At 45.7% G+C, this 18,430-nt stretch overlaps 1 protein-coding gene and 1 non-coding gene across 2 annotated transcripts in view; both read left to right on the top strand.

Moving 5' to 3' along the window:
• The window catches only part of GRID1 (glutamate ionotropic receptor delta type subunit 1), an 809,472-nt gene that overhangs the window by 208,952 nt on the left and 582,090 nt on the right, over positions 1 to 18,430 (top strand). The window lies entirely within an intron of this gene.
• Positions 16,654 to 16,758, top strand: LOC125995375 (U6 spliceosomal RNA). The gene has a single exon (XR_007490913.1). It is a non-coding gene; the product is annotated as a U6 spliceosomal RNA (small nuclear RNA).

The following is an 18,430-nucleotide window of genomic DNA, read 5'->3' as shown; positions in this document are numbered from 1 at the left end:
CTCTCCTCAGACCATGTTTATTCCTCAGACACTCACTGAAGCACAGTTCCCAACAGGTCAGCACTTGCACTGGGGATGAGTTTTCGGATTCTTGACAATATAGCACCGGGGTTTGGGGAGATGGATGTCAAGGCCATGGGAGAATGGGCTCTTCTTTGGCCCACTTGGCCCACTTGAGATGGGGCATAGTCTTCATTCAGTCCCTCTGCCAGCAGAACCTGTGCTTACTGCAGGGAATGGGTGAAGACACTCCCAAACTTAGTCAGGGGATTTCTGATATCTCAGGACATTAGATCTGGGCCTGACTTGGGCCTAAATAAGGGGCAAGAGGTATTTGTCATATGTGGGTGGCAACCAACTCTGACAAATAGTGTGGAATAGAGATTGCTCAGCAAACACTTCAAAATGGTTGTGGAGACCTATAGAAACTACAGGCCCCCACAACCACATTTAAGTGTTTTGTTGGGAATCTAAAACAGGAGCAATTGTTTCTACTAAACAGCTTTTACTGTCAGCCAAGCCAAGTTCCCTGTCTGACTGCAGCCCTGCCTTTGTAAAATAAAAGTCCTCCATTTGTGATATCACCCCACATACCATGTTTCTAAGGCTTTGCAACCAGATCTGAAGAAACAGGGTAGCTATGAAGAAATAATACACCAAGCAGTCAGGAAAGGATGAACATGGTATCCCTGGCCTTTTGCCTACTGCTCTCTGCCTCAGACAAAAACCAGAACTCCTCTACTTTATTAAAACCAATTCCCAATACCAGGAGGGGGCAGGTAGAGAGATACAAAAGAACTATCCAGCGGGCTTTTACATATTAAAGGAAAAGGTTTTAGGAAGGAGGAAGTTGGGAAATACCTTTGTTTGGAGTTGGTAGCTGAGTATCATCTTAACAGCCTTGACTCTTTTCAGCTGTGGAACTGACCTAGCTCAGTAGCTCATCCTCTCTGATCTCAATGTATTCATCTGTAGAATGGAACAGTAATAGGGTCTTCCAAGAGTTTTCATGACAATTAAGTGTAAGACAGAGTTCAAATAGCTGGAATCAGTGTGCTCAGTGGTGACAGTGACAAAAAGGACTTCAAGAGTGACAGATCTCTTGTTACAGAGGCTGACCCAGACTTGCCCTTGCTTCATGTTAGCTTAGGCATAATAAATCATGAAACTTTCATGTGTGCCTTCAGATTTCTAGCATCTCCCTTGGTTCTAATGACCAATCAGCCCGACACTAGACTGCTGAATGTGGCTGGAGCTGCTCCTGCACAGAAGTGCTAGGACAGGGAGCAGGAGTCAGCAATGAATCCCAGCACCTGTGGATTGATAGTTCCTGCTGTGTTACTCCCTGAGAATTGTTGTCATGCACACCCCTGCTTGGCTTGCAGTGGAAACCACCTACCCTATTTTCCAGCGTATAAGACGACTTTTGAAATGAAAAAAAGTCAGCAGAAAATCAGGGGTCGTCTTATACGCCGAGTATATCCCGAAAAACATTTCGATATGCCACTAAACAAAAATCGCCATCAAACGAATTTCCAACTCGATCCTGCACCAATCACTGTCAGGCTGCTCGGAGGCCTCTCTAACTCAGCCAATCTAAGCAGGCTTTTGATGCATGCAAATTAGACAATGTTCTGTACCGAATCTACACTGTCAAAAGCCTGCTCAGATTGGCCAGAGTCAGAGAGGAAGTCTATTACAGTAGAACCTTTGAACCTTTGCTTGTTGTGATTGGCTCACTGTGCTACATACAGTTGCAGCACAGGAACGTTCTGTCTTATACAACAAATATAGGCCTAAACCTATGTTTTAACTGTAAAATTAGGGGGTTGTCTTATATGCCGGAAAATACAGTACTTAGGAAGTGTAGTGTTAAATAATTAAAGGTGGAGCTGGATGGTGGATGGATGGAGGCCTTTATTCTTAGGCCATGGCCATGTAGCTTCATCCCCATTAACCGGCAGGTTTGGAGGTTCATGAGAGCGGCGGGTAGAAATCTCACTCACAGGCAGGCTTCAGGAAGCATCAGCTTTATTCATACCCTATCCACCACATGTGTGGCCTATATCATAACCTTTTAAGCATTCAGTCATTCTAGGCTAGCCCTGTGTCTTAAGTTCTTTCAGCCATCTTCCCTTTGACCTCCATACTGGCCAAAGACCAAAAAGGACAAAAGGGCCCAAAGCCCTAATCCTCTCTGGTCAAAGCCTTATCAACACTTTCCAAGACCCCTCCCAGGAAATGGGCGGGGTCTTGCAGGTATGGTTAAGGTAACATCTGGTTTCCAAGACCCTGCCCAGAATGGGCGGGTCTCAGGTAGATACACCTAAATTCAGGGTGGAGTCACAAGGAAGCACCACTGAGCCTTCAGGAATGAAGCCTGGCTATTTGCTTTTGTTTCATGTCCAGCTGTAACTTTCAGCCTCCTGCAAAAGTTTAACCCATATCCTATTCCCCATCCTAACTCAGCAGGTGACCTAGAAGCTCACATCACATATCCTTTATTATTTATTTATTTATTTATTTATTTATTTATTTATTTATTTATTTATTTATTTATTTATTTATTTATTTATTTATTTATATTTTGGGCCACACCCGGTGGTGCTCAGGGGTCACTCCTGGCACTGCGCTCAGAAATCACTCCTGGCAGGCTTGGGGGGCCATATGGGAAGCCAGAGATCGAATCTAGATCTGTTCCAGGTTGGCTGAGTGCAAGGCAAATGCCCTACCGCTATGCTATCACTATGGTCCACATATTCTCTTTTTAGATTGTTCCATCCCTGGAAATTCTTCTTGGCCCAGGGCTGTAGCTACCACCCTGGGGTTGATTTATAGCTCCTACTCCCTGTTCTTTCCTGATGCTCCTAAGTCCTGAGTTCCCCAAATCTCTGCCTCCAGGAAGCCTGCCAGCAGTTCTGTCTGTTGATCCTGCTGGGCTCAGGCATTCTCATTCATATCACCTTGTTCTGTTTTTCCGTAGTGAAAGGCGATTTGGGCATTTCTTCAACCAAGCTCCTGGGGAGGCAGCAGCCTGACTGCGCCACTCCTCTGCACTGGGGCTGACTGCCCACCCAGGTTTCTATAACCCTTGCCTTCCTGCCCAGGATGTAATAAGGAAGAATGGGAAGTTTGCTCAGAGACCAAACTTTCCAGTATCATATTTTTTCAGTATCATATCTCTTGATACAGCTGGGTTTGTGGAACCTCAGTTGGCCACTGAGGCATGCACAGGAGGCAGCCGAGGATAGCCCCATGTGCAGTGACCTGATTCCTTGCTGCTCTCTGGTATTTGTGCTCTTGTGCTAGCTTGGGGACCCTAATCTATGAGTGTTCACTGTTCATAAAAGCTCTCCCTTCCTGGGGGAGATATGTGCAAGAGGAAGGCTTGACTCCTGGAGTTTATCCCTTACCCTTTGGGAGGTGTTGAAGAGTATGGTATGGAGTGCATTGAGAGATTTTCTCCCAGGCCTTGAGGAACCTGAGCTTTTCCATCTGCTTGGAAGTGCTTCCTTCACATGCCCTGGCAGACTTTCTCCAAGCTTGCCATTTTCTTTGGAAGCCCTCACCGGTCTCTCTTCCCAATCTCTGCTTATCCTTGTGGACTGTAATATGGCTATTTAGGGGTGCCATCCCCTCTCTCCTGTATGCTGAGGGAGTTCAGACACTGCTACTTCCTGCTTGGGTCATAAGGGTCACTCAGTACATATTTGGTCCCAAGCTGGGGAGTCCAAGGCAGAGTCTTAGCACAGAGCTTTCTTGGTCCTACTCCTGGGTACCTCTAGGAGTGCCCCCTTTCAAGGCTGTAGTATCCCAGGAGTCAGCCTCCCCCCAACCCCCACCACTTCAAGTTTTGAATCTCTTTTCTTTTGGCTCCTGGGCTGCTGTTCCAGGTCGCTGGGCTGGAGCCTCCCCCAGAGTTTGTCCTTTAAAATGCATTGATTTTTGTGCTGACTTTTACAGTACAAATGTCATTGTTAGATAAAATAATTGAAGCAGGTAATCTATTCACTGGGTTTCCGTGGCCCCTCCCACTCTGCCCAGCCTGCTTTGGAATGTAAGAGCCCTCGGAGTGTTCCATGAACTGGTGGTCTCTGACTGGGATCCACTAGTGTCTTGTGAACTGGGCTCTGATTGGACTCTTGGGACCAAAGGGGACCAGCTAGAGTGGACAGTAATGGACTTCATTGGCTATACCAGCATCTTCCAAGGTGGGCATTGTGCTGATGCAAGGAATGAAGAGTTTTTGCAGCTGGAGGCTCAGCAGATATGGGAAAATAGTTTCAGTATTGTCCTAAGCCAGAGACTCTCTTCTGGACTTTTTTTCCCACTAGGTATCCCCAACAGTAGTACTGGCTGAAGCATCTGAACAAATGTAAGTAGTATACTAGGATAGGACTAGCCTAGCACTTGCAGGAGAAATTCATGAAGTCATTGAATCCTCTTTTGGACTCTGCCTACACCCTTGGGTCACTCTTCATTCTCTCAGTTCCTCATCCCTGTGATTCAGACAGGATAATCCTGCTTCCCTAGAAAGAAAATTAGCTAAGAAGCCACAAAGCGTTAAGCCTCCTACTGTGTAACCAGATTGGTATACATCCTGTATCACTAAGAACCAGGGACAGTTGGGCACCCCAGAGAAAAGCACTGTATTACAAGAATATAAACCAACCGATCTTTGTTTTCTGAAGCTTTCTTTTTTCTCTTTTTAAAAATATTTTATTGAAACCATTGTGATTCACAAAGTTCTTCATAGTTGGGTTTCAGACATACAGTGCACCAGTGTCAACCTCCCTCAACCAATATTCCCAAAGCGCATCTCATTTTACCCTGTCCCCCTCCCCAGCCTGCCAGCATAATAGGCCCATTTTAAGTTTTGATTATTCAAGCTTGGGTCTCATAATTTCATTGTTGTTCACTTTGATTTGGCTATTTAGTTCTGTACTTTCTGAACACCACCAATGCACCTTAGACCACTTGGCCTCCATTATTTCATGTTTGTGTTTCTCCTCTCCATTCAGTTTCTTTCCTCTCCTACAGGTAGCAGGGTGTGAATCTATTCAGCTGGCTTTATAGGACTCTGTGAGAGGGCTGTGCTGGATGCTCCCTCCTATCCAGGCTTATGGATGCTTCTGCTTTCATGTCTCTGTGAAGGGCTGAGACATGGAGTCAAGTTGGTTGACTAAACCTCTGGGTTGAGGAAAAACAGGTTTCCCAGCAACTGTTCAGGCATCCTCCTGGAACTGAGAAGAATGAGTGTACTGAATCTCATCAGGGACACAGGGCTGATGGCCTATAGTTTTGCCATCTCCCTACTCCCTGTGGTGTTTTCTCCCTGTGCTGACAACCTCTTCAGTTTCTCCCCTCTCTGGGTCTCTCTCTCTGGATAATCTGCAAGCACCATAACACATCCACTTATTTAATACTGAATTTTAATTATTACACCCATGTGAGACCTCTGGCTCCTGCTTCACTGCTGGTTATATGTCCCTCTGATGCCCATCATAGGCCTCATTTCAGCTTCCTGCTATGAGCTCATTCTGTGTGAACGCCAGCATTTTCCTCTTCTGAACAGAGTGTGACACTTGCAAGTGTGTGGAAAATAAAACACACTTGTTTTTCCGCCTTTGCTATTGATTTGGTTTTAGCAGGAAGAAGCTGGATGTAATTTTTGTTTGATTTTTTTTTTTCTTGGTCTCCAAGTGATAGAAATGTTATTACCCATTCCGCCGTCGCTTCTCTCTCTCTGATCCAGTTCGTTCATGGCCACCAGCTCCTGCTTGCAAGCACTGATTCTTTTTCTGTCCTGCACTGAACGAGTGTGATGGGGTGGATACAAGTCCATATATTTGCGGGGGGAGGCAAATTCTGGTGGGTGCAGGCAGAGATGAGCCCTTTGGAGGACCTCCTAGGCCTGCTTTAGGGATGTCCTTCCTCAGAGCCCTTGCATAGCTGTTGAGGTTATTTCCTTGTCTTGATGTATACTTTCAGCTTCAGTATTCTCATCTGTGAAATGAACACAGGTATCTCAGGGGACCATGGTGGCCTTAGTGGGGGTCACACCCATCGACCACCTGCCTCAGACACTGGTGTGCTTCACATATGTTGCTCTTTTCAGAGGCTTCTGAAACCACAGCATAAAAATTGCCATGTTTCCCAAGCCAGCTGCCATACTAGGATACTAGGCCCATGGCTCAGAAGGCATTTATTTATCTTATTGACACACCTGGGTATCCACTTCTTATGCTCTGATAATTATTTACCAGGTTCTCTGGGTCTATAGGCAGGGTGGCCAGGGTGATCAGACTTGGTAGTTTATGCTACAGCTTTTTTCAGATCTTCTCTGATACAGAGCCTTGCTGCCCTTTCTAGCAGTCACAGCAGAGAGGTGGAAAGCCTGGGAAGGATATGCCACTTGCCTGAGAGCCAGCTGGGCAAACACTTTTTAACAGGAACTCTCTGGTTCTTGAGTATTGAGAGGAACTTCCAAACAGATGTCAAGAGATCGATGAAAGCTTTTGGCCTCTAAGAAGAAAGATGCCTTGATACCCTTTATGTGGAGCTTGTACTTGGACAGGGGGCTGTATTATTCTAAGAAAACAGCTTTTGAGCTTGATTCCCTTAGCTAGCATCACTACTTGCCCACTGATGCCCTGTGTGACCTTTTAGGCAAGTGACCTCATCTCTATGAGCATCAGCTGCTGACCTTAAAAATGAGGGTTCTGATGAAAGGTGGCCCTCTGTGTATGTTTGGGCTTTTTCTCCCAGTACTGCTGCAGAAACCTGCTGCTAAGGTTCAGCACATAGGTAGGGAACAGATCTGTGGGCAGATCTGCCACAGCCTGGGCAGGCCCTCAGGCTGGAGAACAGTAACTTTCTTTTTTTTTTATTTTTTTATTTTTTTGAGAACAGAAACTTTCATGCAGGTGACTGACTCCTGGCCCCTCAGCCTCCAGATGCTTTGTTACCTCTACCTTCTCCCTTTCCCACTGAATATCAGATGATAATACATATTGAGCTTTCTTATAGTTGATGTAGTTTTTTAAATGGCGAATGTCATTGTTCTAAAGAGTTTTGGAGAATGGGAAGGCCGGGGTTAACATGTAGGTGACCTGAACTTTTCGGAGGCAGAATTTTAGTAGGCAGTGTCTGGGCAGGGTTGAGGGCGTGAGGGACAACACTCAGGCCCTGTGGCCCAATGATGTTTGATAAATAAACTATGAATCATAATGTGCAATTTAAGATTTAAACAGCAAAAGTATCCAGTAAAATGGATTAAGTATTAAGTGAAGTGAACTTACTTTATTTTTAGCTCAATTTAGACCTATTGTTTTTCCAACATGTAGTCAACATGAAAATTATTAATGAAATATTTTATAGTTTGTGCTTTGTACTAAGTTTGGATTCAACATTCATTTACTTTATAGCTTTTCTCAGCCAGACAAGCCATGCTTGGTGGCCATATGAAGTGACTCAAAGCTATCAGAGAATCATCCCTCCTCAGTCCTCCACAGTCGAGTAGGAGATAGATGACTGTCGAGTATATTGTATTTATTTTGTATTTAGAAATAAAGTAGCTTGGAGGGGAGGCCAAAGGAGACAGTTGGCCAGAGGCAGTTGGACAGAGACAGTTGGAGAAAGTTAATTGGACAGAGAGGATAAAAGGGGGAGAACAGAGAAATGGGGGGGGGGACACAGAAACAGAAGGGCACACAGAGAGACACACAGAAACAGACAGAGGAGAGACAAAAAGATAGAGGAGGAGAGACAAACAGAAGAGGGGGAGAGACAAAAAGATAGAGGAGGAGAGACAAACAGAAGAGGGGGAGAGACACACAGAAGAAGAGAGACACACGGAGGGAGCAGAGAAAGAGAGACACAAAGGAAGGGAGATAGAGGAAGAAAGACAGAAGAGAAGACAGACACAGAGAGAAGCATAGAGAAAAAAGAGAAGACAGGGAAGAGAGTGACAGAGAGGAGAGACAAGAGGGAGAGAAGAGGACAGAAGAAAGAGACAGCTCAGAGAGAGGAGAGAGATTGAACCAGGGAGGATTAGGTTCTTTTGGCTAAACCTTTTGTCCCACAAAACCTCTTTGTTTGGATCATTTATTGCGGACGATTATTGCCAAGGTCTTCCCGAGAATGGGTGTTGGTCTCTCAATTTGGGAGATATTTGGAGACCCTGGATATATCAGCAGTGGACTCAATTTCATGCCACAGATGACCACATTTCTTGGTACACATTTGTCACACGTGCACATCAGTGATGTTTCTAACATTTTCTGACTCACTTTTCTCTATTCCCTTCACTGTTCCATACTCCTTCCAGCTAGTATCCCATTTGGGTCAGGTCTTGGGCACCTCACACAAGGGGCTGGATCCTGTAAGTAGAGAGGATTTGGAAAAACTAATACTGGGGTGACAGTAAAAGCAAGTGGGGTCTGGGTTTCATTTGCCACTTTCTTGGCAGTTAGACACAGTGAGCCAGGGGTATCGTCACCTAATGAGGGGACTGTTGCTATCATTAGAAGCACACACCCCAAGATTCCTGGCATTATTCATCAGATTCTCATAGTAACTTCATAATTTTTTTGTACCCTCCTTTTACTTTAATCAGTTTATTTTGCTGGAGGAAACTGGGCCCAGAGAAGTTAGAGTCATCTATGCTGATGGGTGGTGAGGCCATGATGATGGCTGAGGGCTGTCTGCCCAGCAGGGTCTGTCCCTTTCCTTGCTTGGAGTGCACAGACTTGGCTTAGGCAAAGGAATTGTAGTTACTCTTATATCTTTTATTTATTTATTTTTTTGGGTCACAGCTGGCAGAGCTCAGGGGTTACTCCTGGCTCTAGGCTCAGAAATCACTCCTAGCAGGCTCGGGGGACCATATGAGATGCCGGGATTCTAACCACCAACCTTCTACATAAAAGGCAAACGCCTTACCTCCATGCTATCTCTCCGGCCCCTACTCTTATATATTTTAATTAAAACTATTTTTTCATAGCTAGAAAAGGTCTTTTATCTTTTATATACTCAGAACTTCTGGAATTGCTTCTAGGTGCCATTAGCCTTGGTTACTTCAGCTCATTAAAACACATAGTCTTGTTGAGGAGCTGGCACTTAGCCTTGGTGATGATGTCAGGCCTAGGGATTTTGAGTAGGGGCTGGCTGGTCACTGGGGGTCAAGTTTGGCAGAGGGAGAGATTTGGGGGCAGCATTTTGTTTAGGACACTGATTATATTGGGATGTTACTAGTTGTGGTAGAAAAACCCTGTTTCAGACCAACATCTTGGGATCACTGTTATTATCTAGGCTCAGTAATTCATGTTCCAGGGACTACAGGAACCTGCTTTAGAGTCAATAGCCAGAAAGCTACCAGTAGGTATTTGGGACAGGTATGCTTAGATTAGGGATCTAGAAGTTAGGGAGCCTGTTGGCTTATTCTTGGGTATAAGAATTCTTCCATGGAAACAATAGAGCTGAATTTTGGTCACTGGGAAATGATTCCAAGTCTGAGTTGCCCATGGGAGAATGCTAGGCATGTGAGATATCAGTTCTGGTTGAAAGAGAAAGATCTGGGTAGTCTCTGCGCTGGACAGGGGCTCCTCATCTCACTGTGAGGTGTGAGCCTTTGCCTAGAACCATGCCAAGCACAGTCCTAGATCTCAAGGCAACTGTCCTTGATTTCAGTGCAGTGGAGAGAAGGCAAAAGGTGTCACTGTGGGATCATGAAGAGAGCCACGAGACCTAGGATTAGTCACCATTTTCTCCTTCCATACCAAATTCTTAGGGTCTGGGGACATAACTCAAAGAATAGGTGGTTGGGGAGGGGTGTGTTTCTTGCATGCACTATGCTACACCCAAGACTTCCAGGTAGCTCCCAAGGACCAAACTGTCAGGCTAATAGCTGGTGCTGCCACAAAGGCCCCATGTAAAAACAGCATATATAGGTCTACCATCTGGTTCCTTGTTGATGGGTCCTGTTCTAAGCTGCTTAACATCACTAAACTCCGTTTCCCTCTCTAGAGTATCTAGGTGACAGCCTCCACCTGCACTGGCAGTAATTCACTCCAGTATTACATCGGTCATCATCTCTTCAGATGGCTCGGTGTCATCCTGATATAGTGGGTCATAAGAGAACCTCCTTATGCCCTTCTGAACTGTTCTGTTTCTCATAGCTTCTGGCTTTGCTTCTTCTCCATTCTGTCCTTAAATCCTCACAGGCCAGGAAGCCCTCAGCTACACTTTGGCCACCCAGACCTTATGCGTCTTATTTGCTCTGAGCCAGTGTCCGGAGACTGTTTTTGGAAATCACTGCTCCTCAGAGACATTCTTGCTAACTCCTGCCTGGACACATGGCCAGCTTGGCGAGGAAGGTAGCTCTCCAACAGTGTGGTGTAGAGATGGTAAAGAGACACCCCTGGAATATGATCAAGGTGTAGCTCCCAGAAGAAGAGGGCTCTTTGGCAGACTTCCAAATCAGTTTCTACTGGCTCCCTCCACTTCCATTCCTCCCCTTGTATTCCACTAAGACCTTGCTCTCTGGTATTCACCTGCTACTGTATCTTTAATATGTTTCTTGATTTTGCTGCTGGAGATGCCATTTTTGGGTCTGGCTTGTGCCCTGTTTGCAATCCTTTGAGGGCATTCTCATTTACTCTTGTGTCTGCAGACTGACAGATTTTGTAGTGCTCTGCTTCTCTGCAGTTTTTCTTCTTTCTACTTATACATTAGTGACTTTACTTCTGCTCTGATTGCTCTTGTACAGGCGTAAGTGCCACATGTTTTTATGTGTGGGAATCTTGGTTTGATCCGTGGTATTACATGAGCCTCCCAGTACCTCTGTGTGTGGCCCAGCTATCCCCTGTGTGCCATCAGGGAGTCGTGGTAGTTCGCACACTTCTGTGTTCTTGGAGCCTACCATTAAGCCATTAGGTCTGGTTGGCTGAGTATTGCAGGAAGGGCATCACTAAGAGTTGTCTTTAGTTCCTTGAGAACTCCTTGGGTGACCTTGTTCACTTGAAATGGCTTTTAGTTCCACAAGTACTGTTTGGGAGACATTCCATCAATAAAAGTGTTTGGTTTCTTCATTCTTATCACCTACACTATTAATCTTGGCATCCCGTTCACAAAGTGAGTCCAGTAATTCTCATCTTTAAAAGAGAAACAGATGCCTCGAACTGGTATGAAGAAACTTGTCTGAGATCAGCAGATGTGGTCAACCCTGAACATCTCAAACCATCATAATTTCCAGTTATTTCCTTTCTTTTTTGTCCCTCCCTCCCTGAGTTCTATGCAGATTTTTGGAGAAAATATGTGGAGCCCCATCTAAAAGTCACCACTGGGGGCCAGAGAGATAGCATGGAGATAAGGCATTTGCCTTGCATGCAGAAGGTCGGTGGTTCGAATCCCGGTGTCCCATATGGTCCCCTGAGCCTGCCAGGAGCGATTTCTGAGCATAGAGCCAGGAGTAACCCCTGAGTGCTGCCGGGTGTGACCCAAAAACCAAAGCAAACCAAACCAAACCAAAATAAAACAAAAAAATCACCACTGTTCTTGCACTCTCCCTAAGAGAGCCAGAGTTCTCTTAACTGTCCTTCTCTTATGCTGATGTTTGGAGGGGTGTCCCCACTTTCAAGAGCAGGGAGCTGAGAATTTTCAGTGGGTGTTCTTGTCTAAGCAAGAGACACTACCCTTAACTCCCAGGCAGTTGGATCTCTTTCTTCCAGTCTCAGGGCTTACCACCACGTAGTGCAAATATTTCATTCCTAGTGGAATTTTATTGCTACTCCAAAAACGGTGGTAGAATTAATTCTAAATACTTTCTGGGCCGTTCATTTCCTTCTAGACTAGAAATCACTGATGACAACAAAAATCCCGAGACAGGGTGGGAGGCTGCATTTCCTAGCTCCTGTAAAGTGGGTAAGAAAAATGGCTTGGGGGGGGGGCTGCAGAAGTCTGCATAGAACCCCGGGTAATGCCTTGCTGTGAGAATGGGGTCAGCATCATGCCCCACACACCCTGATAGTGGAGCCTGATAGCATGGCTGCTGCTGGGCCCTATGCTGTGCAGGCTTCTGGGTCCTTGGGTGCTTGGATTCTATCTAGCCTTCAAGGAAGGAGGTATGCACTGTGTGGGTTTATTGATGATTTTTTCCTGAGAGAGTCAGGAGGTTCATTGCATGAGGTGTTTCTGTGTAGCAGGAAAGTTCTGGAAAGCAAAGGGGCTGAGAGCTGGGGCTCTAGAACCGTGGCTCTAGCACCTTTCTTTCTGAGTCTCAGTTTTGCTCAATGTAAAAGAGTTTAAGAGTGATAGAAAGGGGCCGGAGAGATAGCACGCGGTGTTTGCCTTGCAAGCAGCCGACCCAGGACCTAAGGTGGTTGGTTCAAATCCCAGCAACCCAAAATGTTCCCCGTGCCTGCCAGGAGCTATTTCTGAGCAGATAGCCAGGTTTGACTCAAAAACAAAAACAAAAACAAAAAGGAGTAATAGAAAGGACTTCATGGCATAGTTGTGGAGTGTATGAGATGGAGGGAGCCCTGATGGGATTTCCCATAGTGCCTACCCCTGAAGAGAACGTGGTGAACAAAGGAACTGTGCTTCCTTCCAGTGAGCCAATTTATCCTCTGAGTCACAGAATGAGCTTTAGCACCAACCCAAGAGAGTCGTCCTGGCCTTGCGCAGACAATCCAGGATGGAGAAATGTGGTGAATTTAGTTCAACCATGTTGCTTTCTGGGGCTGTTATTTGATCACAGGTTTTGATCTTGGGGCTCTGGTTAGGTAGCGATAAATAAGGACCCTGAGCCCTGACCAGAGACCCCTCTGCTGTTGGAGGAACCCCTTTGGATACCGATGCCAATGGGAGACAGGTGGGAGTCAGTGCCCCCTCTGCAGAAGACCAGACTTGCTGTGTCATGCTCACATCTCTAAGGTAGCTGCATGGTGTATATTAGAATCTGTGGGAGCAGCTTCTATTTCTCTGGGCCTGATGACTTCCATTAGTAGACCAGAAACACTGATGCCACCTCCACAAGCCTGCTGGCAGGTGGTTATGAACACTAACCTCAGGGTTGGCATGCAATAAATGCTCCCAAAACTCAGCGCCCTTCTTCCTGTCCTTTGCCCAGTGCTCTTGGCAAGAAAGACATGCTTATGGGAGGTCCAGAGGTAGCTTAAGCCCTGAGAGAAGCATGCTTGTTACTGTCATGCACACCCCAGGCATTGATCATCCACTCAGTTCCATTTCCCCTCTTCTCATCCTAGCCCTTGAGCACCCCTGGCATTTCCAGGACTTGTGATAGCTGGTGATCGATGGCCCCCATGGTCTAGGCCTCACTTGTGGCGGGCCCAGGCATGTGTGGGCTTATGATGGATCAGCTGGAGGATGGTATTTTGGAAGGAAAGTTCAAATTATATTTCTGGATAATACCCTGCCTTCCTTGGCCCCAACCCTGAATCCCATTTGTAATCTGGCCCAAGAGGTTTTTGGTAGTCATGATGGATGGGCCATCAGTCCTATTAGGCCTGCAGGTCCTGGTTCATAATTAATATAGATGGGGCTTTAATTTGGTGATTTAGCAGGCATGTTTTGAAAGCAGGGTGGTGTGGAGCCACAGAAGCCTCTGGTCGCCTGTGTTTTGTCCTGGGATGGCTTGGCTGCCAGTGTGAGGTGTTCAGTCATGGCATTCCCTTCTTGCTGGGCTCACAGCCTCTGCTGAACACTGGCTAGATTATAACTGATCTCTGTCATCATCTTGTTTTTAATGATTAAAGTATGGCTGTGGGCCTCAGCTTCTGAGGCAGCCTAAGTGGGGAACCTGCACAGTCCTTGGGTAGGGGGTAGCTCCCAGGGCTAGGGGAATGCTAAATAGCCTGAGAGACTACTGTTTCTGTATTCCCAGAGCTGCCTCCTTTCTTTTTTTTCTTAGGCTGAGAGTGGTTTGGAAAAATGGGGGAGAGGAAAGTGTGTACATAAGAATATGTAAGTGGATAATGTATTAATGTGCATGTGTGTGTGTGTGTGTGTGTGTGTGTGTGTGTTTGTATAACCACCACTACAGCCCTCCTTGCCCTGTATGTCCAGGCTCCATGGGCTCCTGCTTCCAGAGCTGTGTGTTCCAGGCCCTGCACACTGTTCAAGAACTGTAAACAGATTTTTCAGCTCAGACTTTTCCTTCCATTCTAGGGTATATCCATGATACCAAACCTGCCTTTGTCCCAGATTCATCTTGAAAGACATTCCAGGAGCCTTACACACTACGTCAGAGGGTTCTGGAAATGCTTCTGTACATGCATATCCTTTGACTGAGTCTTCTTTTGGAGTCTTTCCCTTGTTCTTATGCTGCCCATATCCCATTCTCCATTTTGGGCTGCCCAGGAATTCCTAGAAGTCTCCTCTTCTGCAACCTGGTCCTGCTACCTGGAACCCATCTGGTACCCTCCTCCATGCAGGGTGACTGCATGGGCAGGGCTGGGTCCTTCTGCTGAGTTTGGTATCTCTGAGAGAAGCAGTAACCTTGTGGGCCTTTTGCCATTTCCACTTAAGGCTCTGGTCCACATCATCTCTCAAGTGGAATTCTAGCGCATGCCAGGGGTTCATTGTGTCAAGTAGGCGCCTATGGGAGGTCATAGGGAAGTTCTTGCAGGAATTCTTGTGGTGGGCAGGCTAGCAGTATGGGGTTATGGGGTGGTACTGTCACTGGAGAGATGCGTTTTGGGTATCAAGTCCTCTCACACATAGATTCTACTCCAGGTGCTTTGTGTCTATCAACCCCTATGCCCTTTTACCCTACCACACAGACTTTGTCACCCTGCCCATTTCACAGGCATGACCACTGAGACCCAGAGAGCTGAGGTCATCTATCTATTCAGAGCCAGGAGGTATGAATGAGCCCATATCCTGGTGGGCAGCTTCTGATTTCATCTCTGTCTTGTGTGTGAATCACAAACCCACTTTGTAAGGACATGCTAAATAGCAGTTGCTAGTCCCAGGGTGGGGGAGTCCTGGGGTGTCAGACTGCCTCCAGGGCTCTGAATATAGTCACTTTGTCTCTGAGTCTTGACTTGGGGGCACTGGGTCCAGGGGAGAGCAGACTCAAGGACTACCTAGATACTCTCCCTTTTGCTCTGCTGCTTTCAGGTCAGCCCTAAGAATGCCGCCGTGGTCACTGTCTTTGTTAGTAGGGTCTCATGGTGAATGAGAACCATAAGAGGGAACCCCAGTGAACTTTTGGGGGCTCCCTTAAGACTGATATTTCAAGCTTTAGAATTCTCTTCATCTTCTTACCTATCCAGAAAAGGTAACTTTTCTTTAGGCTACAACTTCTGTGATTCTTCTGAGTTTCTGGAAGCTACCTGGTGAGCCTTTGTTCACCAGTCACCCCTTGGCCAACATCCTACCTGGTTGTCTGTGTTATGATGAGTTCTTTGTCTCATCCTCAGTAGCCTTTATAGTGGCTGGTGTGGGTAGCAGCATACAGACATGTGCTTGGAGACATCCCAAGAGGCGAGTGCAGGACTCATCCCACACCCTCTCACACCATCCTCAGTGGGAAGTTGGAGATCTAGGCCATGGCTAGAGCAGCCCAGCATACAACTGGTCCTGTATTAGAGGAGACTGGGAGTGGAAGCTAGGAATGAGTTGGTGTGTGGTGTCCTTGGGTGTCCCTTGGGGCAGTTCTGCAAATGGGAAACCCAGTCCAGGCTTGTATCCAACTCAGCCCATTTAGGCTGCTGTTTCCAGGAACGTGGACTTTTCCTCCAAGTGATAATTTACAGAATTAATGAAGATGCTGCATTTCACTGGATAATTTCGGCTATAAATACTGATTGCAAATTAACAGTTGGTAATGGCATGTGTCACATTCTATCTTCTTGCGATTCTTAAAAGATAGACTCTAGCCTGCATCATGGTCTCTCTAGAACTCATGTGCCCTGAGCTACTTAGTAAGCCTAGGCCGGGCTGAGCTGTCCCTGGTCTCTACCTGCCAGTCCCAAGCATGGGTGTGGCATAGGTAATGACTGTAGCTAGAATGAATTTGGACTGGAATCTCAGTTTTGTTCTGAGCTGGGACTTATCTATGAAATTATCTGTATAATCTGACTTTCCCTAGGACTGTTTAAGGTTTTTGTTTTTTTTTGTTTTTGCTGGGAGCCTTCTTCAGCATCTGCCTCTATAGGATAAAGAAAAAGTATATAAAGTTTGTTTTAGGGCCACACTTGGCTCTGATCAGGGTTTACTTGTGGCTCTGTGCTCAGGGATCACTCCTGACAGGGCTTGAGGGACTATAGGCAGTACTGGAGATTGAACTTGGGTTGGCTATGGGCAAGGCACTCGTCCTATCATTTCTGCAGTCTACTCAGCTGGTTCTGCCACCTCCCCAGTCTAAGAACTCCCAGTTTGGATTTGAACAGTAATCCTGACTTTTACTGGGTTTATGATGCTGGTTGGCAACACATCAGAGTTTGAGATTTTGAGACAATCTCTGTGTGTGTGTGTGTGTGTGTGTGTGTGTGTGTGTGTGTGTGTGTGTGTGTGTGTGTGTGTGTATACTTGGACAATGTGGAGGCTGTGGGGCTGGAATTTAATATGCTTAAAACCCCACTGTTAACAGTTTTGTAAACCACAATGCCCAAAATAAAAATAATAAGTAGGGTGCTCGCTTCAGCACATATATATAAAATTGGAATGATACAGAGAAGATTAGCATGGCCCCTGTGCAAGGATGACATGCATATATGTGAAGCATTCCATATTAAAACTAATAATAAATAGGTAAATTGGTGCTTCTGTGATCATTCCATGGTCCTTCCATGGTGTGTGTTACCATCCTACCATACCATGAAAGGTGACATTTGTCTGTGGTATTAACGTACACACAGACAAGTCTTCTATGGAAGCCACTAGGAAATTCCAGTTTAGTTGTTTTGGATGAACATTGAGAATCAACTTTTCTAGATATACGTTTTTATCCCACTTAAATTACAGAGAAGTCCTAGAAAAGATCCAGAACTGTCTCAAAGACCAGTTTTGATGAGGGGACTCTTCTTGTTTGTTGTCAGTTTTTTCATCTGTGGAATGGCAGGGTGGTCTTGTTTTCCCTAGCATTGTTGGATTTGTGTGGGGAACAGCCAAGAGCTCCCAATGAGGTGTCAGCTCCTGCCTGCCAGGCACTGAGGACTCAAAATCAGGCAGGGGGACTGGTGCTCAGTCTTTTTGTAATACCCCCAAGTCTGGTGGGCACAAGAAAGAAGCCAGTGGGCAAATGCCATTCTGATTCCTCATTCATAGAAAGGCCCCTAAAGCCCTAGGACTTTGCCAACCTGCCCGCCAAATCCTGGAGGAAGAACTGCTGAAATCAATACCAAAGAGCTTGTAAGTGAAAGGTGACAGGAACATCAAACTTTATTTGTGAAAATCCTAGGAATCATTAGCATGTTATGGATTCTTTAAAATATGATTTCACCCAGCTGATGGAGGCGAATTGCAAATCAAAGGGACTATTTATTGCAGTGGGAATAAGGGACCTGCCAGATTAAAAAAAATATATTGTAGGAGCCAGAGATTTGAAACATGAAAGACAGCAGCAGATTCATGACACAGAATTCTATCCCAACACTGGAACCCAACTCAAAGCAGAAGTTGCTGAAGGATTATTTTATAAACCATTTTCATTATAACATGTGTAAAATGCAAATTTTGATCATTATGTAAATTAGTTACTTGGTGTAATTTACTTAATTCAAAGCACTTAATGCAGCGTGGTATGTTTTTTCCAAAGTGCCAGAGTAGACGTTAATTTTAAATTGTTTTTAATCTCGATCTTCCAGCCTGATTATTTAAAATGTTTTTCCCTTGTGTTTGTTTTTTAAATGGAAAGGAACTAAGCTGGGTGAGAAATGAACATGTTATGATCAACCAGTCCTTCCATTGGAGGACTTCAGGCGGGTGGTGGTGGGGCATTGCATGTAGGGAATCCATGTCTGTAAGGACACATGTGTGTACTTGCTATGTAGTTCTCAGAAAAAAAATCACACAGACCACCTACTTCCTTTTCTGTAATTCACAATCATGTGAGTTTGTGGCTGTGCGTTACCCCCCCTGGTTTGGGGCGGACATTTGTCCTCCACATCAGAGGCTCTCCATGTCGAACTTTCACCTCTGGCCAAATGACAGCTCTGGAGTTTAGTCATGAAGGGAACTCCTACCTCCTGAATCTTCTTTTGATTGTCAGACTGATTCTTTCCTTCTTGATGAGCTCCTGGAACTAGAGATGATTTGCACTTTTGGGAACCCTTTGAGAGGGAGTATCCTTTGTGCTGTTGAGAAGGCTGGAGCTGTGATCTGTGCCTGCAGTAAGGATGGCCCTGGCCAGAGGACCTGGGAAGAAGGAGGGGTTAACCCTGTTTTGCAGATGAAGCAAGACAAAAGA

The sequence above is a fragment of the Suncus etruscus genome, chromosome 17 (genome assembly GCF_024139225.1).
Source record: "Suncus etruscus isolate mSunEtr1 chromosome 17, mSunEtr1.pri.cur, whole genome shotgun sequence".
NCBI classification, from domain to species: Eukaryota; Metazoa; Chordata; class Mammalia; order Eulipotyphla; family Soricidae; genus Suncus; species Suncus etruscus.
Note: the sequence above shows the minus strand (reverse complement) of the source record. Positions and strands in the feature narration are given on the sequence as shown.